The 13354-nt window shown below is 44.7% G+C and overlaps 1 protein-coding gene across 8 annotated transcripts in view; it reads right to left on the bottom strand.

Annotated features, from left to right (window-relative positions):
- The window catches only part of LOC135905513 (cell adhesion molecule Dscam1-like), a 910071-nt gene that overhangs the window by 758313 nt on the left and 138404 nt on the right, over nucleotides 1-13354 (bottom strand). For 4 of the 8 annotated variants that reach the window (XM_070535538.1, XM_070535541.1, XM_070535548.1 and 1 more), the window contains one exon: nucleotides 12655-12715. The exons of the other annotated variants lie outside the window; for them this stretch is intronic. The gene's annotated coding sequence lies outside the window, so the exon portion shown is untranslated. The remainder of the gene's footprint in view (nucleotides 1-12654; nucleotides 12716-13354) is intronic. 8 annotated transcript variants of the gene reach the window in all.

The following is a 13354-nucleotide window of genomic DNA, read 5'->3' as shown; positions in this document are numbered from 1 at the left end:
TTGAGCTGTTGGCCAGGCAAATTCGGAGAACCTCGTGGTGCGGCTGATCAGCCTTCAAGTACAGTGAAGGACAATACCCCCGAAGAGCAGACAGCAGCGCGTCTTTCGATGCCACTTATTCGAGGAAGAAGACAAACTCCCGCGCCATGTGCGCTCGATCGCTGCACTTCGTTTTGCTCTCTTTTTGCACGAGTGATTTCATTGCTCTTATTAGCATTCTCGGCCTACGAAGGTTCTCAGACTTCACACTGGTGCCGAAACCCGGAACCGGCTTTCATGGAAGACCATGGGATGCGCTGCTCTCGGGTTTTCGGGCGTATTGTCCTTCACTGTATTGAAGCCTGGTCTACCAGATAACAAGGTTCCCGGACTTTGCAGGCCATTCCAATAAGGAAGGTAAGATTTGATAAATGCCACGCCTAGCCACAGACGGCGCAAGCGGCAGATGCACCTGTTCATCTGAAGACAACGAACGCAAACCACACAGTGAAAACGTTCTAGTCCCACAGGGGAAAAGTACGTCGCAGGGCCACTGATGCTGCAATAACCTGGAACACATTCAAAGATTATCTTAGGTCCCTTGTCGTGGTTACGATGGTACATCTGTCGAATTTCTCAGGCGATTTGTTCATTGAGTCCGAGGCGAAGTTGAAGCCAGAGTAGCAATTGAAGTATAGAAAAGGCAGGTGGTTGGCACTGAAGTCTGGAAGAAAAACTGAACGAGAAAGAACACGATAAAACCCTACTACGGTATTTACAGGTTAGTGATGAAACAAACTCGACAAGCGCACACAGCTATAGGAGCAGCAGACACTAGAATGTGCAGGGTCTATGGGTAGTTCAGCAACGGAACCAGAATATTTTTTTTTCATTATTAAGGTCAGAAGCTCCAAAATTTGCGAGCCTCAGAAAAGCTCACGGCCTAACACACAAGCGGGCGATGACGCGTGTTTTGTGGTCAGTTTCAATGGCGTCTCATTTTCTTCGCATCCCTACAGGCAGAGGTTGGCGGGATGATAAAGGAAAGCGTCGTTGAGCCCTCTGGCTGGTGCAAGTTGAATATAAGAGGCGAATGTATATAATCGGATTCCAGCACTTCCGATTGGTGGCGGGAGATTATCGTCGTTCCGCAAGTAGGCCGATATATCATTGAGACAAAGGCAATTGCAAAGAATGAGCGTACTAACAGGGCTGGCCACAGAGAGTGGCGGTCAGCGCTGCCCTTCCGTGTGATTACAAGGGGAAAAAATATAAATTAAATGCAACAACTACGTATACCAAAGCGAAGCAGCGTGACACGCCTGTGCCAACACTGCGGCGCAGCGTTACAAAATTATTTCTTCTGTTGCGCAGCAATGTTTTTGAAAGCACGCGATGAAGTAAGAAAAAAAGGATGAGAACCTAGTGTATACTGTAGCGTTTTCGGTTTCCTTGTCCAGGCATCATTATAAGACCACACTCCGTTAAAAATATGGCCGCTGAGTAGCATACCCCCATTATCATTACTTCTAACCATCACCGCTTGTTTGCATTATCCGTTGTCAACGCAACTTGCCCTAAATGCGACCTGAATGAAAATGAGCGCACGCCGTTGCTCCTATTCTGTTTATCCCATGAGTAGAGCCTGGAAGTTTCTTTATCGACAAAGTTTTTTTGTTCTGCTGTAGTGCTCTTCACCATCGTGCCGTATACGGCGTTTTTTTTTCCCTTAGCCCACTTTTGCTGCATCGACTGCAAGTGTGGAGTGAGGAGAGCTTTGCCCTTTTTGCTTCTCACTCATTCCGTTGCCTGAGCTCTTTGGGCAGGAGATCGAGTCTGCGCCGAAGAATGGCGATTATCATCTGTATGGTAGCGTATGGTAGACCACAACTCGGCCAAGCGTGATTGGATACGGCAAAGCAAACACCAGAAGCGCATGGAACGCTCGACTCAGCAAGCGTAGTGGACAACTGACCACCCAGCACAGGAACTGAGTGCCAGAAAAGAGCTAGAGAAGCGAAACTTTTCTTCGCCAGTGGAGCGCGTTGGTGTGCCTATACTCTCATTAAGGCAATGCGTACATCTCAGAGCGTGTTGTATTGGTTCGTGCATGTATGTTGTGTAGGGGTTTTCGTGGGCACAACGGGAACTTTTACGCGCCTGTTGACAAAAAGAAGACCAAATAAATGCTACTGAGGAAAAAACGCACAAGCATGCATGCTGCGGTAAACTCACTGCATTGCCGTCTCACATCATTCCCTTTATTCTTCTCTGTTAGTCTGCAGCTGAATTATTGGGTGTCGTTCATCACAGACAAAAAGCTATTTTTCCTCTCTTCTCGTTCACGTTAACCTCAAGGGTAAATGGGCCCATTGAACCAAAATAAAAATGGTGGCAGCTTCAGTTTATTACAGGCTTTGATCAGAACTAAGGTAAAATAAGGAAGCGTACTTAGAAGAAAATGCTGAAAGTTTGCACAAGCATAAAAGAAACAGTTAGGCGGCAATGCTGGAAGAGCGTATAGGGAGAACTTAGCATTTTTGGGAGCACTAAGGGTGACTGCAACTGCAGTTGTGAATGAACTGCTGCATGGCTCAAAAGCTGGAAAAACGCAGAGAAAGATGGGGGCACAAGCTATGCAAAAGTACATGATGCCCTCTAGGAACCATACATACGATTCAGAAAGGTTGCCCCAAGAACGGAAGCACTACCCTAGCTACAGCCATTTAACATTTCAGTAGGGTTGCTGCTTCATTGTGTGGCATTATACTAAGGAGATTCTGTGCCAGTTGTAATGCCACGCCATTTATACAATCGGTGATCCTATCTTTGGCGAGAAAAATATTCTCAAGGGGTTGTACTTTTTGTAAGGATTCTGTTCTTCCGGCTTTATTATTGCTTTTGTTTATGCACGACGTCTAACAGCGAATTCCGGCTATCGCGGAGACGCGGCTTCGTGCTTGGGTATGATAATTTACAGAAACAAAACAAAACATAACATGAAAACTACTATTAAAATTACTAGCCCACTGTTGCAATGAAATCATAATTTCTCTTCCGTTTTCGCGCACGTAAGCTTTTATTGGGTGCAAAAGTAATATTGCAACGAAAGACGCCGTCTGACGTCACGGAACAGGCGAAGAAAGAAAATTTTGCTGCTAATGATGTGATCCGAAACAGTAGGCACCTGCGTGTCGCTAAACAGGACACATCTGAAAATGCGCATTATATTATATTCTTTGTTCTTTTATTCCTTCTATTCTATTCTGTTCTTATTATATTCTATCAGGTTCTTCTATTACATTGATAAAGAAGTCACAGGTCTGCGCGGCACACCCAGCACAGTCACAGCGTAAGCTGGGGGAGCGGCAAAATGGACGCTCCATTTTCGACACCACGTATTACACGGGCTTCGTGGCGAAGTCTCTTCGCGTCGTTCTCCCGACAACGATCTGAACTGCCGCCCGGCATCGACGGCGAGCAGCGGCTTGCGCAGCGGCTTGTCCTGCTCTCTGCACAGTGGTCTGCTGAGCCCGATGTTGCCTGTTCGCAGCCGCGCGCGTAGCTCTACGATTCGCTTCTTCAACGGCGATTCGTACCTTGCGAGGAGGCGCCATAACGTGTACCGAGGAGTGAACACTGATATTCATTTTACGCGGAATACGTTGCGGTCAATGATGCTGATAATGATGATGGTTTAGTGGCATACCCTTCGAAACGGTATTGTCACAACTAGTCACCTACCCTGCAATGCAAAGTTTGTACGCATCGGTGCTACCCGGCGCGCAAATTAAATAGCACGATACGATGGCAATGATGATGATGATAATTTATTGGCGTTCCCTTTGAAGCGGGATGATGAAAAACAGTCACCTATCCTGCTTGAATTATTCAGGTATGCCATAATCTTTTTCATTACATCAATATTTATACGTCTTCATAATATTCTTTCCCTTCCTCAAGACTTCTCTGTCTACCTTGTACCGCTACCTATGCAACTTCTACAAGGTGTGCCACCTGGTGTAGTAATATGCAACTGCAGTGCAAAGGACGCACGTATAGACGCTACGCGGCGCGCATCTCATATCGCAAGGCAAGTAGCACGATACGAAAATAATGATGATGATGATTACTTATTGACATTCACTTTGAAACGCGGCAGTGTTATAGACACCAAGCCAGCTTGATATAATCAGGTACAAATTGTATATTTTTTCCCAGCACTGCCACCGTGAACGACTCACATCTTTGCTAACGGACTCGGACACAAATTTGCCTGTCTTCTTCCGGAACGGAAGGTAACAACTTTGCTGCAATATGTACTTTAAGCATACAGAATGCACCGCTGATCGTGCGGCTATTCATGGTCCCTCCTACTTAATGAGTGTGTTCCACTATTACAGAATACGTTTAGAAGCCTTAACTGTAATAACGTTAATGTGGCAATGTCAAACACAACGTCGTTATAATCAATGACTTCTTTCATCTATTTACGCAAACCTGTTATTTGAAAACAACTTACATTCCACGGCCTCTGACATTTTATTTCTATTCTTTCCTGTTGAAGATTTTGTCACCTACAATATTGACCCTCCGGGTATGGGGCCACTGGGCACGTACCTCGCCTGCTGAACGTTCTTACGGCCGAAAATGGCGTTGCGTGAGCGTAGGGTCATTGGATCTATGTCATAGAACCGAAATAGCTCACGTGCTTGCGACGAGGTATCAACGTAATGAAAGTCCACCTTGTATACGAGAGAATTGGATACGCAAAGTTCACCTTTGCGTTTCATAATTCGCCACTCATAGACATCACTGTTTTGCATACACCATCTTCGAAATGGGGCCCCTCGGTTAACCCCCTTTCTTCTCGTTATATATATATATATAACCTAGCTATGCAAGTACTCAAACCTGGAATTGTCACACATATGTGCTTTGTTTGTTCAGGTTACCCACCAATAACTGACGCGAACAGCGCATGTAACTGAAACACCAAATGTAGACAAACATGGATATTAAAGCAACAGGAAAAGTCGAGCGCCGCATTCTGAAATTTTGCCGCTATCAAGAAACATGGGAACTTTATCACAGCTTACACTGCCGTGCCAAAGAAGGAAGATGAGTGTTTGCGTTCAGATAATGGGATATTAATGTTTTCTGCTTTAAAAAACCAGAAAGGCTTGAAATGTCGGGCGCAAGAAGCGCTATTAGCGGATAGCAGCAGTGGATAAATGCACCAAGTACATGCAGCTGCGCGGAGGCGTGCTCACTCGGCGACGTGGGCACGCTTCCAGTTCTCAAGCACTAAATTACAAATGTAATAAAGAACTTCGATGTGAGCCAAAATTTCTAGTCGCAATGTATGTATGAGAACGGTATCAGCACAGCTAACAGCCTCAAGTGTTGTTCTCGATAGCTCTGCGCAGACGCAGTGTCTTGATAGCAATGATGTATGGTTTCGTATAGGCAGGTGTAAAAGTTGCGTACGCGAAAGCTCCAATGCGACGAGCACTGTAGTAGTTATATAAAAAAGATTAAATATGCAAGAAATAACTATGCAGCCGTGAGCTCATCTAAACAGTTCCATGTTCTGTAACTGCTATAAATTTGTGTTCTATCAGTGTTTATTTATTCTCTCGTATCCACCTGTGCGCTTGTAAAGGTATTGCCCGCTGGCACTTTCGAATGCCGTAAATACAACAACAAAAACGGCGTGACTGTCTGCTGATAAACTGCCCGGTGCTTAGGACCAGACACTTTCTTTTGCAGCTGAAGAGGTCTGGCAAGAGACACATTTTCCTCCGCAGACCCAAATTTGCCTTCTGACACCTAGGCTGTAACCATGCAAGGGTAGACCACTGTTGTCTCCCTTGTATTGGCTTCATTTGCGAGGGCTCGTGAAGCTCATCCCAGTAGTAACGGCGAGAGATGCATGTCAATTTCGAAACGTAGTATTTTACTGCGAATATTATTCTTGACATTGTAAGACCAGTTTTACACTAAAGCTGTCGATGGCTAGAATTCCGGGATTTATTCGTGGCGTAACATCGGCACAAAACTACCATTATCAATTACTCATACTCCAAATACAATAGTTCATACCACCATAAGGCAGAAGCAACAAGCCCTTAGCAAAGTGAAGCGAACAGTGAATACACTCTTTGGGATCACGAGTATAACATGCAGAACAGTATACGATTAAATAAAAACAAGCTCAAAACAAGCATTTGATGATACAATTGATGATAAGGCTCTCCTGTGCGCATGCATGCAATGCGAAGGACGTAGCGCTCCCCGAATACGCTTTACGGTAAAGATTACTGTTGCGCAAGCTGCTGCGGCGATGGCAGCTTGACTGTAGCATAGGAAGCAGGGAGTGACGTGATTACACTTTCGTGCGTAACAGAGGGACCCGCCTAGCAACTTATTTGTCTTGTGACGGTGCCACGGGAAGGCCACGTAGGACTTCTGAAGAACAGCGTGCATACGAGGCGCGGTGAAATTCTCTTCTATCTAACCTACTTTCTGTAGATGCACGAAGTAGCGGTGCAAGCCAAGTCTCAGGCCGTTGAAACGGCTTAGGCTAATAATTAGGTAAAGTGCATATGAAAGTCGGCACGAGAATAATTTCAACCTACGTCCCAAGGGGTAATCACTCCAGTTGTGGTTATTTACAGCTTCACTGTGCAGTCACCTTCACAGCGTGGATTGGAGACCATTTCTTTAGTTCCGGCTTTCTAGATATCTAGCTTTCGTGCCAAAAATTTGGGCTGATCCCGAAGATCGTGCAGTGCAAAACTGAGGGCCCATCACAAAGTTAGCATTGTCTAAAATTGACAGTCACCGAAATATCCTTACGCGATCATTCAAATCCACCTTAACACCACTTCGTTCATTTCACATAACCTTAATTCACTTTACTCGCCGTTAAGTAACCTACTATAATTTTTTCCAACTTTAGTTCACTTTACTTCACGGTAGTTCACCTTAATTCACTTTATTTCCTTTTATTCGCATTAATTACACATAATTGCTTGTAGTTAACATTGTTATACCATTTATTCTCTTCTGTATTACTACTGAGGTCATACAAGACGCTGATGAAGGCCCCTCCTCCACATTAGCTGCGCCGTCACGTGCCCAACGACGCACGTCCTAGGCCATACACTCAGCCAAATGGTTGCGACGTGACGTGTATAATGACGCGCACACTAGGCACATTTAGTCAACCGTAACCGCGGAGCCGCCATAGTGTCGGGTAAAGCGTGCTCGTCTCACAACCCGGAGGCCCGGGTCCCATTCCCACCAAAGCCGAAATTTACCAAATTTTCTTTTCAAAGCCATTAATTTACTTTGTTTACAGGAACCTCCCTCAGAAATGTGACGACAATCCCCGAGCACTTGTTGACGTGTTCCTACTCATTGAGCCGTCAGCCATTTTTGGTACCATCACTTCATCACGCCGCAATTTCTGCCTCAGGAGACATATGATGCTTTCAGATTAAACTGGTGGTCATTCACATGGGTATGTGAGCCTGCGTATGTGTCACAGAGTTGCATGCCCGCGCTCCTCTCAAGATGGCCGCCTTTGCCGCAGCAGCAGCAACGCCGCTTGAACGGCGATGAGGGAGAGCGCTCCCCATTGTCCCCGAACCCGCCCGACGGGTTGATCACGTGGGTCACCTCAGCGCGGCGGAAGGACGCGGGGGCTCGGCGAGCGGCAGAGCAGCTTGGAGGACGAAGGAACGAGGCCGTGCACCGGGGGACAGCTGAAGATGTGGTCGGCAGGCTGAGATCTCCAGGCCGAAGCCTTCGCCGGTCGAGCGACAGACGGTGCAAGTCCGTCAGGATCTTCGGCAGCGAGGTTGCAGCAGCCCGACACTCTTCAGATCGGGACCTCGGCAAGCACGCCCCAGATAAGCCTCGTGTTCCAGGCCGCTCTCAAACTTTCCGCCGGACTGTATTTTCTCAATCGCGTTTAATCTTTCCTTTGTTTATCCATCGCGTGTTGTTTCTTATATGTTCTGTTAGTGTAGTGCTTGCCGTATTTATTGTCGCGTGTATTTTTCATTTGTGTCACATATTTTATTTGTATTTCGCGAGTGTTAATAGTTCCCACGTGGTGGGCTTAGTGTCGCGCGAGTGGCGTCAGGGCGTGTGTTGTGTGACCCGCACGCTCTCCGCGAGCTAGGACCCACTACTGGAAGTTGTATGTTTTTTTCCATTATATCTCGGGCATGATTCCACTTTATTAAATTGAGTGTGTGTTGTACGACGTCGCCTCCCGTCTCATGCCTCTGGTTCACGGTCGATCAGGCGTGGACCTTATCGCCGGTCAGCAGTCGAACCCTCACTAAACGCACGCGGGGTGGGTTTGTTGTCGCCCCATCCCCTCCTGTTCGGAGAGTGCGAACTACCCCACCATCAATTCTTGACAGTATGCGCCACTCTTTAATGTATCTCCTTGACGCCAACATGGTTATGTGGCACTAAATTGGGGACCCTACGACCACAGGGCATGCGTCACTTGGTATGTACCACTGGGTACCTGCCGCTCTTCAATGAACCTATGTGATGTCAACTTGAGTCACTGTGTGCATGTTACTGGGCATGCACGGAGTTCGCGGGGGCGGCGCTAGAACGCTCAGCAAGCCCAGAGTGAAGCGCAACAAAGGAGCCCAGAACCCATCAGTTAACCTTTCTGATAAGGAAAGCGAATGTTTACATAGTCCATGCTTAAGATTGGTCTATACATGATCACGAACTTCGCATTGACAGTACGGCCGATATAGTATTTACTTTTTTTAACATTGGATATGAACTACTTTATTGATACAAATAAATATACTCGAGGCTTCTATAGAAGGTTGTTTGCAAAATACAGTCAGTTTCATCCGTACAGTCCCGATTTTCTTTAAAACATATTCCATGTTAGCTAAAACACCTGGTGTGATTCAGCATACACAGTCAAAAGTTAAATCTCCAAAAAATATTATATGCGACTTAATTTGGTTCATTTGAGTATAAAAAGTATTTCTGCGCACATATCTTTTTCTCTCGTCCATCAAAAGCGATTCCGGAAGTTTTCTGCAAATCGAAACTTTATTTGCATCGTGATTCTGCTGAATATTTCCAGTGACGATTGATCCCAACGCCCACACTGGATGAAGGAGTCAAGCAGCTCGGCCTGAAGCGTTAACGGCACTAGATTTTAGAATCTTTTTGCCTACTCGCTTTTGCAAACACGTCCTCAACTACCGACCCCAGTTTCCGAAACCCCCGCCAGGTGCGGACTTCGTGGTGGCGACGCTACGTGGCGCTTCATGCGCAGTGCGAAACGCGAAAGTGAAGCCAGGTCGCATTCATATTTCAGCGTTCTTTTCTGTAGCCATATTTTCCTGAGATCTTACAAAGATCCTGGTTTGTATGTTCCACACCTAACGGGATAATCACATCATCGGGGATCACAGAACGGTCTAGCTGAAATTACTGTTAACGTTTTCAAAAAATCGGCAACATCATAATTAAACTATTCACATGCAGTTCCATATGTATCATATTTATATCAGGGTTGAATAAATTACGCAATTGGCCTCCTTTAGTATTACAAAAAATAATGAAGGCAATGTGCAATATCGTATGCAACGGGTTCTATATTTTTCACGTATGGCCCAAGTATTTGCTTGTTTTTTTTTCAGAATACTGTGCTCATTTTATGTATATGTTGTCAAAAAAGTTTTCAACTTCGTTTGAAACTTCTAACAAACGAATTTTTACGAGGAGTCGAAGTTGGCACTTCGCGATTGGAAGTTTCAAAACAGCCCAGATTTTTACCTCAAGTATTCATTATTAAAGCTAAGAGTCTTTTCTGTGTATACAGAAGGGAAAAGCTTGAAGGAATGGTCGGCAGATCCTGCAGTTCTCAGAATTTGGTTGTCTGTTTTGCCTGCTCATCTAGCGTTCTAGTTGGCCATGCGTTTCTGCCCTGACTTACACGGAAGAACATAAGATCGTGTGAGTGTGAAAGAGTACGTGAGCAGTATTAGCAGTATTAGCAGTATTAGCAGTACGTGAGCAGTATATATATATATATATATATATATATAGAGAGAGAGAGAGAGAGAGAGAGAGACTGTTGGAGTATAGTAGGTGCGTAATGTATCTGAAAGTTCAGCAACGGCAATATCCACATTGTGAGTATTATGTATACTTTCGGCTAGTTTTCCCACAATAGAAAGGCCCCGGACTTTGAAAATGGCAGCGCTTAAACGAAATTGCTTTAGTTCTCTTTTTTTTTTTGCAACATCAACAGTTTCTGAGAAGATGATTGCGACTCTTGTCTGTTGTTTACGCTTACTTCTTTTTGAGTTGAATGATGCTTTCTTTGTTGTTTTCTTAATCATGTATCAATCGTATTCCTCGGAAAGGCCTTCATATAGTGCTATGTTGAAGGTTTCAGTACCCAAACCATTCCGAAGCATTCACTGTTAGAGTTCTGTTTTTGTGTCTAGGGTTTTTTATTCGTTTTTTCACAGTCACGAGGTAATTTTCTTCGCAGATTTCAGTTCGAAAAGTTTTATTGCTAGCCACTAGCAATAAAAGCAAAAGAAAATGAGAAAAGCACATCCCGGGAAGACACACAGACTGCAGAGTTCTATCAGTGCTTAGGAATATAACATTAACTCTCAGTTGGTATACATATTACGCATGAAAGTCAGAGATATTACACCAATGTGAGCACCAAGCTTAAGTTTCTTCTGCTGAGCCTTCACATGGCCCTTTCATTATACATATTAAAATAAAAGAAACAGATATAAGCACCCTATAATGGTGTTGGCTACTCCTTTTCTCATAGCAGAAATATGTAGCAAGACAATGAAAAGAACGACGTCACAGCGCTAGAAATCCAAAGCACACAGTCCTATACACCCACGAACATATAAATGTAAAAGGCAAAGACAATTAAGTTGCACCCCAATGCCCTAAATTATATATATATATATATATATATATATATATATATATATATATATATATATATATATATATATATATATATATATATTCGCCAACGAACAAGGTGTCGCTCATATGAAAAATTGCCCCATGATTGTTCTCTTTTTCTCTGACGACGAAGTAGACCAGGTTTTTGGTTTTTGTAGGATAGTAATGTTTTGCTGTATTCAGGTAATGGGCGTCGGATTATTTTTGGCAATGCGATGTTTTCCGTGTGGCGCATCCATAGAATACCTAACTCATTCTGTGTGATAGCAACATCTTTTTTTAAGGGGCATACATGAATAAAGTGAATTCGAAATATATGATGTACTCTTACTTAATTAAGCAGCTGGTGCATTGGGCCTCAGAAAAATAAATCTGATTTTTCAGCATTTGCAGTACCTCTAGAATGAACATTCTAATTCCTCCTAATTAATTTAGGAAAGCTCAATATTGCTGATGAAAAAGAAGGTTCGGAAAGTGCTGCGTGCGATGTCGTAGCCACGCTCTGCTGCCTTGCACAATTACCCGAGGTAGGTGCAATGTTGTCACTTAGTAGCGACGGTAAAAAAAAGCACAACAACAAAAATGTGAACGCCCAACTAACCTTTTATTGGGCGAACCTGTGCCCAAAAAAACAGGCTGTACTCGAAGCACAACGACAGCGGCGAGCACAGTCGGTGATCGTCGAAATTTGGTGAGCGGGTCAAGCGCGTCGGGTTTTATATATGACTCGTCCAAGGTTGCATACCCCGCGGACAACTTTGTGTGGCTATGAAGGGAAACCTACTGGCGCATGGCTGCCGCACATGTGTTACTATGCTAAGTGGTCCCGCAGCGTGTGACAGTGCTTTTGGTTGATCGCAACGGATGCTGAATCGACGCTGCTTGCACCTTTGCATTTCCTCAGACGAAGGGAAAAGCCGTAAACTAAGTAAACCTTTACACTCAGTGGTGTGTTCTGTCTTATTTAACTGTTGCTAATGAGGTGTTTATGGTTTTTTTTTTCCAAGCCTAAACCAACTTGGATTAAAACGCGGGACTCCTTCATAGCCTTCATTCCCTTCATAGCCACAGAAAGTTGTCCGCGAGTATAGTGTAATCGCTAGTGCCCGCGTGGTGTGCAGAAACTACTATACAGTTCGTGTCGTGCATGCAACCTGATAATACAAGGTTCTGCGAGGACATGCACCACAGATAGAATAAGCGATAACATTCGCGTAAGTTCCAAATCACGCGGGTGCGTCTTGCGCTGAGCGAATACGTTTAACATTTGTTAGCCGGTCAACAATGGTCGCTGGAGAAACATAAACAAGCACGCGTCTCAATATCAAAGACGAAACGTATCAGTGAGTACGCCTTTCTATTTCCACTTGGCACGCAGTTATTTCTATGCCGTATCCATGGGAAGTAATACTTGGAGCATTTCGTGTATTTTCACCATATATAGCAGCTCGTAATCGTAAACAAAAGGTCAACTTTATGAAAAGCTCAACCTTGGAAAATAAGAAACCCACTCATTTGACGAAGCCAGCGAAGTCGGCCCAGCCATTGTTTTTGAAAGTATGGGAGAGCAGCGCTATTCCAAATATAAACAAAACGAAGTGCTATGAAAACTGTATGTGTGTAACCTGATAGCCGCAGTTAAATCAATAAACATAACATCGAACGCACCGTTTAAGCACCGCTTCTTTCTTGCAACAAGAGCCTTCCATTCTCGATGTTTACGTTGAGGCTAATCAGAGAAGAATGAGAAGAAAGAAAGAGTGAAAAACAATTTGACCGTTTCGCCCGAAGGGCGAAGTATTGACAGCACTGCAAGGTCTAGCGCTGCGATGGGGAATGCAGGCGTTATAAAGCAAACAAGGCCACTTTTGTTGGGAAGGAGGAACAACGCCACAGCAGCTATGGGGCATATCGTAACCACACGTCAGCGAACTAACTCATGAGTCGACTCACTCAGACTAACATCAGCCCGTGGGTAAGTCTGAGTGAGCCCGAAACAACAACAACAGCAACAACAAAGGAACATGTATATCTTGAGTGAGTCTGAATGAGTTCTGTCTGTTTTTCCAACCTAAAGCAACATCACTGAAATTGCCGTGACCACTGCGACCACGGCGGCATTTTGATGCTGCGTGCAGCTTTCATCAAACTATAGTGTGGAAAAAAAAAGAACAAGCACGAGAACGCGCCGCACTTGCACGCCCCCTCCCCCCCCCCTCCTTCCGAAAGGCTCTCTACCAATTTTACGGGCCTATTTACTGTAACTCCAGAAACGCAAGATGGCTCCGTTAAGTCCAGATACGCCTCGACCAAGCCTCCGTCTATCTCCGCTGTTTCGTGTATTCTTCCTGTTTGCGCCACCGAGAAA

The sequence above is a fragment of the Dermacentor albipictus genome, chromosome 3, assembly GCF_038994185.2.
Source record: "Dermacentor albipictus isolate Rhodes 1998 colony chromosome 3, USDA_Dalb.pri_finalv2, whole genome shotgun sequence".
Taxonomy (NCBI): Eukaryota; Metazoa; Arthropoda; class Arachnida; order Ixodida; family Ixodidae; genus Dermacentor; species Dermacentor albipictus.
This window is presented reverse-complemented; position numbering and strand designations above follow the sequence as displayed.